Source organism: Ips typographus, linkage group LG7 (genome assembly GCF_016097725.1).
Source record: "Ips typographus isolate SLU linkage group LG7, UJ_Ityp_2.0, whole genome shotgun sequence".
Classification (NCBI taxonomy): Eukaryota; Metazoa; Arthropoda; class Insecta; order Coleoptera; family Curculionidae; genus Ips; species Ips typographus.
Genome location: NC_138428.1, coordinates 7,146,957 through 7,159,317, shown reverse-complemented (window position 1 = coordinate 7,159,317; position 12,361 = coordinate 7,146,957).

Sequence of the window (12,361 nt, the reverse complement as noted above, 5' to 3'; positions counted from 1 at the left end):
GTTAATTTGTATAAATAGTTGTTAACTGTTAAATAAAAATCAGTATTAATCCAACAGCGGTTCTTACTCAACCTTCCAACCTAAACAACAATAAACTACCAAGTATCCTGAGCAATCTTCCTGAATTCCATTACAGGAATTTACAGTAACTGTTTTTAGTATTAGGTTTGTTTTGGTTAAAATAAAGGTTCCTTCTTTCCCCGCTAGTTAGCGGTTCAGTGGCTGTGTGAATTTCGATGTGCATAGCTGCTGGATCGCTGGATGGCGGAGATGGGATGGCGTTTTCTTGGGGGTGGTTTCGATTGATAGTAGGTACAGGATGGACTTAAGCCCAATTTTGGGACCGGTAGTTTCCCCTTTTTTCGGTGTCTAATTAAAACAAAGCATTGCGATGGTCTTAACGTGATGTTGACGCAATGTAATTTCTGTCCAGTGCTCTGAATGTCAAAGTGAAGAAATTCAATAAAGTGCGGGTAAATGGCGCGGGTAACTATGACTCTCTTAATTATTCTCATATTCCCCACCGGAGTACCAGAGCCGGGGGGTCTAGGGGTCCACTCGGTCCAGACGATCCCAGGTAATCTGGAGTAAAGTCTGGCCCTGGGCCTCACGGGGCTAAGCAGTTGAGTGTGGGTGTGCCGGGTGACGGAGTCGCGCAAACACATCTTCTCCTGTGTAGTCCCTTTCTGGGAGGTGGGGTTCCACCGAGCCGCTACCAGTCTGGCACTGAATGAAAAGAAACTGGGAGGTTGGGTTGCCAGCCGAAAACACCATGAGGCTAGCTCGGCCTCTACCCCCTGAGGGTGTGCAACCCATCTGCCGGCGTTCGTATGAATGTCGGTAGGATGTGGTGGGCTTAGTAGCCACTAGTGGCGAAGAGCTTGGGATTGCAGCAAGCAAGTCAGGGTGGAGACTCATGCCACCCGCCCATCACCTACATCGATGGGTAAGCCAGCCTGCATAGCAGTGACGAGCCGGGAGTCAAAAAACCCCGGTGCTGGTAGTGGGGAAGGCGTCGTGCGCCCAGCTAGCCCGCGACGCGTCAATGATCCGGGCTTTCGACCGTCCAGATGATGAAGCCTCAGATGTCGAGGAGGTACAAGTCCCCGTGCCTCCTCGGATCGACCAGGGGGACATCGATGACGACGAGGCTATGATCTGGACTATTCTTGTACCGTTTGAGGACTAAAGTTGCGCCGTCTGTCTCAGGGACGGTGTCAATTTGCTTCTGCTCTCCGTAGCAGAAGCAGAGAAACATTACCGGTCCGCTCACGCAAAAACCCCAGTGCAATACCAATGCAGGGGTTGTGACAAACGGTACGTGAAGCGGCACGCGGCCCTCTGTCACGTTTAGAAGTATCCGGGCAGAGAGGCACCAGCGAGAGGGGATCATGTATGCCCCACATGCGGCGTGCCCTTCATAAGGGCTCGTGGGCTGTCCACCCACGAGCGATCACGTCACCCGGTGGCATATCGGCGCCTTGGCGGTAAACGCGAAGTCACCAGCGCGTGGGGGGCATCCTAAAAGGTCCCGAGGGAGGCCTACCGGGATGTAGACACCACCATTGACCTGAATCGTAGTAGGGTCAATGTGCGTCTCCAGCGAGGCGTGAAGCAGGGAGACCCTCTCTCCCCACCCTATTTAACATAGTGTGTGATAAGCTTCTTCGCCTCCTGGAAAGCAGAGAGGGATACAAGCTGAATAAGGACAACTCAATCAGCTGTCTCGCTTTTGCCGACGACTTGTTGCTTGTGGCCAGCAATGAGGAAATCGCGCAACGTCAGTTGGAAGATGTGGAAACCTTTTTAGGTGGTCTAGGTATGAGCCTGTCAGCACCAAAATGCTGCACGTTCAGCATAAGGACCACCAAAGACTCCTGGTTCCTGACTGACCCCTCTCTGCACTTTGAATGTGGTGCGCCAGTCCGCGCATTAGCGGCCGGCGAGGGTCTAGACTATCTCGGGATGGTTGTCAGCCCTTGGTCAGGGATTGACATGCAAAAAGTGAGCCCCACTCTGCTCGGAGCAGTTAAGCGTGTACTAAAGCTTACGCTCAAGCCATTCCAAAAGCTAGACCTCATCACCACCTACCTCCCACCTAATCCCGCACTACTTGTATGCTATGCAAATAGCGATTCCCACCGGGTTGGCTAAAAGCCGTGATTCTTGGGTGAGATAAAGAAAATCCTCGCCCCTGAGTCCCCGTTACGCTACATTTTTCTAGCCCAAACCACGGTTCCCGTAATGCCAGATAAAGACTTCATCTCTAATAAGGACCACCTCACACCATAGGAAAACATCCGTACCTCGTCGTATGGTGAGTGTAAGCCAGAGCAAAAACTACAACTATTAAAAACATACGCAATACCGAAAGTGCTCTACGGTTTGCAACAGCCAAAAATAACGGGCAGAATTCTGCAGGAGGCAGATCGACTTGTCCGACATTTCGTTAAGAAAAATATGCATCTTAACACCCACACTCCTGATGCGGCAATTCATGCCAAAATGAAGGATGGGGGCTTGGGGGTAAGCTCACTGAGAAACACTATACCCCAAATCTTCATGGGGAGGCTGAAAAACTTATAAGCCGTCGAACATGAAGCCTGAGGTACGTCATGATGCACGACTCCTCAAGGCAGCTAATGAACCGCTTAACAGCCATATGCGGGGCCGAACCTGGCGATTTATACTATGCGGGGAAAATTAAACAGTCGCCCCTGCTAAAGAGAATAGAATGTGCCAGCGAAGACGCTTCTAGCCGATCGTGAATCGACCACAAACCAAATAGATCGACGGGCAGAGACTACGTCAGGGCAGTCCAGCTACGATCTGCAAACCTACCAACAGCTGGGCTGCCATCCAATCCAGCAGACCAAAGGCAGTGCCGAGCAGGGTGCGCCAAAGTCGAGACGATCTGCCACGTTCTCCAGGGTTGCCCATAAACCCACTGGGAGCGTATTCGCAGACACAATGAGATTGCGAAGAAGCTCTCCAAACACTGTAAAACCAAGGAATGGCAGGTTTTGGATGAGCCGCATATCAGACACGCGGACGGAACCCCTTTCAAGCCCGACTTGGTAGTAAGTATAAACAGCAATGCTTTAGTCGTTTCAGATGTGCAAGTAGTTTGGGAGGGAGACATCGGCTTAGGTGTTATGCATGCCAACAAGAAGCATACATATGAGCAAGACGCCAAGTTCACCGAAGCCATCAGCCTAAAATTCCCCGGCAAGACCATCATTCACGCCCCGGTCACCATAGGTGCAAGGGGAATTTGGCCGAGATGTAACTCCGAGACTGAGGATCTCCCCCAGCTCACGAGGGGATTCAAAGATAGCTGCGTGGCCTCCACTCTAAAGTGGGGAAGTTCCATCCACGCGGCCTTCTCTAAAAAGACGTGGCGTGCCAGACAAATAAGGTAAGATCTTCCTTACTGGGTGTGCTTAGCTAGTTTACAGGACAGGAGCCACTGCCTGAAGGACGGCCACTCGACCTGACGACCACCAACCGAGGCCCGGACAACAAGACTTGGACTATGGATGCCGCTGGACTTCCACCGCGCGCATACCAACCGGTATGAGGATGGGCCATCGGGGAAGCAAGGAGCGTCGAGGTGCCAGTTCCAGTACCACCATGTGCATGTGCTTTCCTTTCTGTGATGTCCCCCGACCTGGTCAAACCTAAATGACTGCAACCACAGACGTCCGCTAGACGCCCCCCCCTTCTGGACAACACTCGGAGGTGGAATTAGCCTAAGAACATCTTTGTAATACAAGTAAAATCCTCGGACTAGCCGGGAAGAACTGTATTAGGCTAAGGGCTCTAGTTGTAAACTAGCTTGATTGTTTTACGCTGCCCGGATAACACGGCAGCAAGATAACACTATTTTTACATCTGTGTACATGTCTTTATATTTTTTATACAATAAAGATTTTAAATAGCCAAATGCCTCGTCATCTAATTAGTGACGCGCATGAATAGATTAACGAGATTCCCACTGTCCCTACCTACTATCTAGCGAAACCACTGCCATCTGCCATCTATTGTGTTCTACAATAGATCTACTTTATTAAAATTGTCATTTTGACTAATTTTTTCAAATTTCAAAATTTTTGAAAAATTTAAATTACTTTTTCTATTTTAAAATTAATTATAATTAATTTTTAAAGTGTTCTGCAATCATTTAGCGCCATTAAAACAGCCATTTTAACTGTTTTTAACATTTTGAAAAATTCAAAAAGTGTGTTTTTTTGATAAAAATTAATTCTATTTTTAAAGTCATCTACAATTGATTTGCACAATTAAAACTGTCATTTTGACTGTTTTTTTTTTTAATTTTGAAAAATTTTAGAATCATTTTAAAATTAATTTAAACATCTTCAGAACGGTTATTTTTTACGGAAACGAAACGTGTTTAGGCATTGTTTTGAGTGGAACGAGAAAACGTAATTTTTCAATTGAGGCAGTGATTTTTTTAGAAAAGAGGGAATTTTTGGGAAATTTTAAAATTTGAAATTAATAAATGTTTGATTTGTTTTTGTAGAAATAGACGACTAGCATCATGAACAACGGTAACAACGACGACGAGCGCCAACAACAGTTCCTTCGGCAACTTAGGGTGATGCTCGAGCGGTTCGATTGGGAGCGCCGCATCCTGCGAGTGGCCTTGGAGCGACTTGATTGGGATCGTCGTCGAGAACTCCAGGTAGTATTACATCGGATGGAAGAGTTGCCGCGTGAGTCAACTACGCGTAATTCTAAATCGTGTTGTCCAATTCATCGGTTCGACCGCTTTCTTTTCAAAATAATGATGACAACAATGTAATTTTACTAATTGACGATGACGACGTCGTGACAGCAACGGAACCGATTTTGGTTGACGCGTCTGTACCATCATCGCCACCACCATCACCATCTCCTGTCGAGTATATTGTTGTTACACCTGATTTACCAGTTTTGTCCCCAGTTTCGTCAGCAACGTCGTCGTCACAAGGTTCTTCTGCGTCTCCTGTTTTTGCAGCGGATTTTGATCTGCTTTCCCCCCCTTTACCTCTGTCGCCACCTTTTTTACCGGCTTTGCACATACCAACACCGGCGGAACAACGACGGGAACGTGTTCACGCTCCCGATCCAATCACACGAACTTACAGACAAGCCATAACTGTGGGCACGCGTCTCGATGCCAAGTCCCGTGTTGCAGTTTACAATGTGGGCGATTTAACAAAACGGTGTTTGTTGTGTTTAGCCGTGGGCTTTGAACAAGAAAAATCTGTCGGCAAAGAGTTTTGCTGTAAGAGTGGCGATGTTGTGTTACCGCCGTTGGGTTCATGTCCCCGCGAGATGTTTGAATATCTCACGGACGATTCACCGATGGCCGTTCAATTTCGGAACAACGTCCGTACAATAAACAGTTTATTTGCTATGGCATCGTTCAAATCGACTGTTCCTACCGATGTTTATCCGGAAGGAGTGAGTGGTCATTGGTGTTTTACGATTTGCGGACAGAATTACCACTATACTCACGCCATTCAGGTTCGTCTTTTTGCAGCAGACAATAGTAATGGTCAAGTAACGGTAAATAATAGCCAGCAGGTTAGGGACGACACCATTACTCTCAAACTTAATCAGTATTATTTCGTTGACTCGAATAATGCTGTCAATCAAAAGGTGGAATTTTTGGGTGACCGCATCGCACCCCTAACTATACGTAACATTGAAACGATGTTGCGTCGGGTCAATCCGATAATTCAAAGTTACCAAACCATCAGTGAGGTAATTCAACGTAAACAGGCGGCCGCGACCTCTCCCGAGGAAAGAAACGCCATTCTCGACAGTTTAGTGAACGGATTTAGGGACAATATTAATCGCGAGGTAAGAAACAGTTTGCCCGCGTGCGACTCTGAAATTGCGGCCGTTTTCGTCAACGAACCACCCTTCGAGGTTGATTTGTGCATCTACCCACGCGACGGCCGGGGTAGACACGAACTTAAAAACCTCAATAAATGGGCCGACCCCATGGTGTACCCGATCCTGTTTCCGAATGGGGAATTTGGCTTTGATAAAGAGATCCATCACGTTCGGAACGTGACGAAGACAATCACTTTTCGCGAATTCTATCGCTATCGTCTACAGATACGCGATACGAATCGCTTACAAAGACCGCCTACCACCATCCAAAACCCAACTCAACAACAAAGTGAGTCTTCGAACCGTCACCGCTTGATCTCGCCTACCCGTGAATTAAACGAATTTTCTATTTTGCACAATGGCGGCAAATTGTTTCAACAGTACGTAGTGGACGCTTATGTCAAAGTGGAGGCGAACAAGCTGTGGTGGCATAAAACACACCAGCTATTTAGACGGCGAGCCAGTTACGGTAGTTTGTTAAGGTACTTGGAGACAAGGGCAAACGCAGCTGGTACGGATTATCGAGTTAGGTCAATTTTCATTTTGCCTGCGTCGTCGAGACGTGGAATGCGTTTCACGAATCGCCAGTACCTCGATGCAATTAATGTAATAGCAAGACATGGCAAGCCGGATCTCTTTATCACGTTTACGACGAACCCGAATTGGCCAGAGATCCAAAACAACCTCGCTTACAAACAGAAATGGCCAAACCGTTAGATTAACCGAGTTTATGGACGATATCGTCAAGAAACAGTTGTACGGTACCGTCCATAACTATTTCTACACGATAGAATTTCAAAAACGAGGCTTGCCTCATGCTCACTTTGGTGACGTTTTTACCGCGCGACAAACTAAACAGCCGTGAGCGCGTCGACGATGTCGTTTCAGCCGAGATACCGGACTATCAAGTCGAACCGATTTTGTATAGAACGGTAGCCGACTTTTATCTGCATACAAAGTGTAGAGGACCGACCCGCGACCCAAACGTTACCTGTTTGAGAGCGGACGGTACCTGCAAAAAGTATTTTTCAATGGCCCTACGGGAGGTCACTAATTTAAACTATAACGCTTCAACGGTCAAAAATGGACACCCTGAATATCGTCGACGTCGCAACAATCACATGATCATTTCGAACAACATTACGTACACCAATGCCGATATCGTGCCTTCCAATCGTTACGCGGCACTCAAATATCAGAGTCACATCAATTTTGAGTGCGTCGGATCCTTGGCATCCGTCAAATGTCTGTAGAAATACGTAACGAAGGGTGAGGACATGTGTCGCATGGAAGCGAAAAATGAAGTCCATCGCACTATAAATTGGGACGAGATTAGTAATTACCTAGACTGTAGGTATGTGAGTTCAATGTTCAATGGAGGCGTGTTGGCGCCTGTTCCAATTTAAGATAAGCGATCGAAGTCATTTGGTTGTATGTCTGCCTGTTCACCTTGAGGGCCAACAGACCATCGAGTACGAGGAGGACGAGAACGCGGCAGATTTTGCTACGCGCCACCATCGACACCAAACTCACGGCTTACTTTAAGCTAAACCAGATGGAGGGAGCGCCACGTGATTTATTTTATAGGGAAATCCCGGAAAATTACACGTGGAACGCAAAGCGCGGTCAATGGCAATCACGTGTTTATAATCGTAATGTGGTTGGCGTTGTCGTCATTCAACGCACAACGATGAATTGTACTGTTTGCGTACACTGTTGCAACATGTGCGTGGCTGCCGATCATTTGTCGAACTGCGCACTGTCCGTGCATTTGATTCGGACAGTGGTCAAACACAGACAGGTGGTGAAACTATCGTGTGCGACACGTATCGTGAAGCGTGTGTGCGTCGCGGTCTTTTCGCAAACACTGATATATTTGAACGTGCGATGCAACAAGCTTCGACGCGTGCGGCACCATATCGTTTACGTAAATTTTATTCTTTAATAGTGTTGATCAGTTTGGACGCGGGCCAATCCTATGTGGTCAATGTTTTAGCGGTTTGGTCCAAATTTAAGTTTCCGCACATGATTGCCGACTTGGTATTGGGTCCACGTCCCACCACCACTTCATACGGTCATGCCTATCATCTTGCCATTGCACAGATCGATTCGATCTTGGCAAGAAATAGTAAAGACGATAACTTAACGTTGGCCAGGCTGGGTTTGCACGATCCTGAAGCAATCTCCTACGATGACGGACATAATGACGCAGATACCGAGGTAGTTGCGTCATTGATGCGTCGGGCGTCGTGCGGTGGAAGGGGTGGCGGGGCAGTTTCCCAATTGTCAACATCAGTGATGACGACGACAACAACACCAGTAGCAACAATAACGACAACAACAATTGCTGCTGCTGCCGCTGCAACAGGGACAACATCAACAGTACAAGTGATGGAGTCGTCTGTAGTAGCAGTGGTACCGCAAGTAGAAGTAACGGAAGTGACGGAACCGCAAGTGGAGGCGGGAGTTGCAGTTACAACTGCTGTGACTACCACCACCACCACCACCATCACGACCACAACCAACATTACAACTTTGACCACAACCACAACGACGGCCATTACTACGATTACTTCTTCTTCCGATACTACTACTACTACCACCACCACCACCCCCAGTACTCCTGTCACGAATACTGTTGATGATGTTGTTGTTGCTGGGGCGGCGACTGCTGCTGCTGCTGTTGCACAAGCTGCTGCTGCTGCCCGCAATGATGACGATAATTATGCCGACGAAAGTAATCGTGAACGGATTGCTTGGGAGGAGTATTGTTCTAAATACCGTGTTGTTAGTTTGACGGTAGAACAGCTTGCCATCTACCGTCGTATAGTGTTTGCCATTTTACGGCGAAAAAATTTACTAAACAATGGTGATGCGTGTTTTCATTTTGGTGTTAGTGAGTGGTTAGTGTCGCAACGTCTCCATCGATTTGGTCAGTCCGATGACGACGACTACGACGACCACGACGACGAGGACCAGAATAGAGACCAACAAGGAGTCAATGACGGTTGCGTCACACCAACCAACACATCCAATCATGTATTGCCACCGATGCCTAATGTTCGCGATTGCCAGAATTTGTTTTATATTGATGGTCCGGCTGGCACGGGCAAAACCTTTTTGTATAACGTATTAAATGCTCGATTAAAGTCGAGCCGGTATATACATGGATTGACAGTGTTGGCGGTGGCGTGGACGGGAATTGCAGCATCCCTAATTATGGATGGCATGACGTGCCACAAGGCCTTCCGGATCGGCTTGGACCTCAACGAAACGTCCACGGTGAGCACAATCGCAGCAAGCGGTTGGCTGAAGTTGACGTCATCTTTTGGGATGAAGTGTCAATGACCAGTCGATTTGCTTTGGAGGCCGTCGATCGTTATTTGCGAGACATTACGCGCTCTCAAGTACCGTTCGGCGGCAAAGTGATTGTGTTTGGCGGTGACTTTCGTCAAACCTTGCCCATTGTGATGCGTGAACATGGGAATGCAATGTCGATACTGAATCGATCGGTTTTAAGTAGTTTTCTCTGGCATTACGTGATGCCAGGCAAGCAGAGTCTCTCTGAAAATTTGAGAGCCAGATCGTGTCCAGATCCCGTCGTCGCAGCGCGGTACGCCCAACAGCTGTTGGAAATTGGTGAAGGACGTTTTCCGCTCAAGTTGATGATGCTCCGCGGGATTTGATCGACATCCCACCCGAGTTTCGGGTGCCAACGCGGCAACACCTCATCGATTTCGTATACGTCGGTGCGGGTACTACGGCCAGTCGAATACGGGATACCATACACGAACGCGTCATTTTATGTCCAACCAATGCCGAAGTTAGCGAAATTAACGACAAAGTGTTGGAATTGCTTCCCGGTCAGGTCTGCTCCTTCTTCTCCGTTGACGAGCAACTGAGCGATAATCGGCCGGCGCACAGTGGTTAGCCGTAATGTTATTCGGCGGCCAAAAGAGATTTAAATATTATTTTTATATTTTATTTTATTCTATGCTGTTTTTTAGTAAACTTTTATGTTAAATTAAAAATACAAAAAAAAATTATTACATGCAAGAGCGCATGTGAAAGCATAGATTTTTCGCATTTAACATAGAACTTATTAAATTTCATTCTTGTTGTGTCTCAAAAAATTTGGGTTTTTATGTAATATTTGAAAAGCAACAATTATATTTTATTTTCTAAAACTGAATGACATCTCTTAATGTAATATAATACTTTTATTATACAATGTGATAAATTTATTTTATAGATTTTTAATGATATAATGTAATTATATGTTTTTACAAAATAAGTATGTTATTTAAAAATGTACAAAATAGTTTGCGACGCTTTGCGACTCTCCAATTTTAGGATTGATGTAGTCTATAAGCTTTGGTCTTATGTATCAAAGTTTTGGCAGTTGCCGAAATTTGCCTATTTAGATTTTATAACGTATTTCAGTCAAGTGGGTCATGCGCGCCAATAAAACAAATGTATGCCGTTGACGTGGACGTTGACAGATCTTGTTTTATTTAAATTAAATAAGATTGCTGTAGTACAACCAGTAAAAATCTATTGTGAAAATGTTAAAAGTTCGTAAAAAATATCTGTCGGATAATATTATTAGTTTAAACGGAAGTGAGGATAGGCTTTTTCGTAACCTAAAAGAACGGTTCAAAATTAGTACCGATGACTTCAAAATTGTGAAACGTACTTTACAGAGAGATTTTTTACCCAAGTTTAAACGTAAGTGGAAGCAAGTCAATAGAACTAAAGAACAATTCAACAAAAAGTTTAAACATTGGTTGGAAGGTGAAATAATATTTAAAACTACATCGACAGTTTCGACTTCCGCAGGAAGACCGACCAAAAAATTAGAGGAGTGTTCAGAAAGAAGTAAGCGCAGAAAGTTATCTAAACTGGAAGAAGTAAACAACATATCAATAGCAGAACTTCAAGGTTTATTGGAAAGAAAATTAAGGGTAGAAGGGAAGAGAGATGAAGCAGAACTCGTTCGAGAAGTGCTTTCAATGGGAGCACATAAATTTAAAGAACAGTTTAATGAAGATAGTATTAAGCAATTTTCTCGAGATGACGCTTTGGCTTTAATAACCGATGCGAATTTATCAAGGTATCAATATAATAGTATAAGAGAACAATGCTTATTAAGAAATGCCGATTTATTTCCCAGTTATAATCAAATTTTTCGAGCCAAATCTGATTGTTATCCTTTATTTATGAAAATTACTGAAAGGGGCGCTTCTATTACACTTCAACATCTTTTAGACCACACTATTAAACGACTGTTGTTAACAACTGACGTACAAAATACAGTCCTAGGAATGAGCTCACAAGATCTTATGTTATACAGCAAATGGGGTTGCGATGGATCTTCGGGACATAGTGCATATAAACAAAATTTTAATAATCCAAATATATCAGACGAGTCAGTATTTATGGCATCTTTAGTTCCCCTTCAGCTAGTTACTTCGGAAAATATAATCATTTGGAAAAATCCGCATCCCTCATCGTCTAACTACTGCAGACCGATATTTTTTGAATTTTTAAAGGAAACACCCGAAAATGTAATAGACATCGTTAATAATTATCAAAAACAGATTGAAAACTTGAAAGAGACAATTGTATCATCATTAAATTGCCAAGTTGTATTTGCAGTGCATCACAACTTATCTTTCACGATGATAGATGGAAAGATATGTCAAGTTTTAACAGAAACCTCATCTTCAGCATGTTGTCCGATATGTAAGGCAAAACCATCCGAAATGAACGACTTGGATAAACTTCGAAATAAAAATGTAAATACCGATGCATATAAATATGGCCTTTCATCTTTACATGCTTTAATCCGGTTTATGGAATGTATCTTACATATATCATATCGTTTAGATTTTAAAAAGTGGAGTGCTAGATCCAGTGTTCAAAAAGACCTTTTAAAAAACAAGAAAAAACGTGTTCAAATGGAACTTAAACAAAGACTTGGTATAAATGTTGACGTGCCGAGACAAGGAAGTGGAAACTCAAACGATGGCAATACTGCTAGAAGATTTTTTAGAGATACTCAAATAGTTGCAGAAGTAACAGGAGTTGATGAAGAGCTCATTATCAGGTTCTCTACTGTACTTCAAGTTTTGATAAGCGGAAGAGCAATAAATGAAGAAGCCTTTGATAACTATGCTCAAAATACAGCAAACATTTTTGTATCGAAGTATTGATGGTTTTACATGCCTTCTTCAATCCATAAAATACTTTTACATGGGTGTGGTATAATACAATCTGCTTGTCTTCCGATTGGACAACTCAGCGAGGAAGCAGCGGAAGCAAGAAATAAAGATTTCAAAAAGTTTCGTCAATTTGGTTCAAGAAAATGCTCGCGAGTTGCCACTAATGAGGATATTCTACATTCTCTGCTAGTATCATCCGATCCGTACTTGACTAGTCTGAGAAATCGATG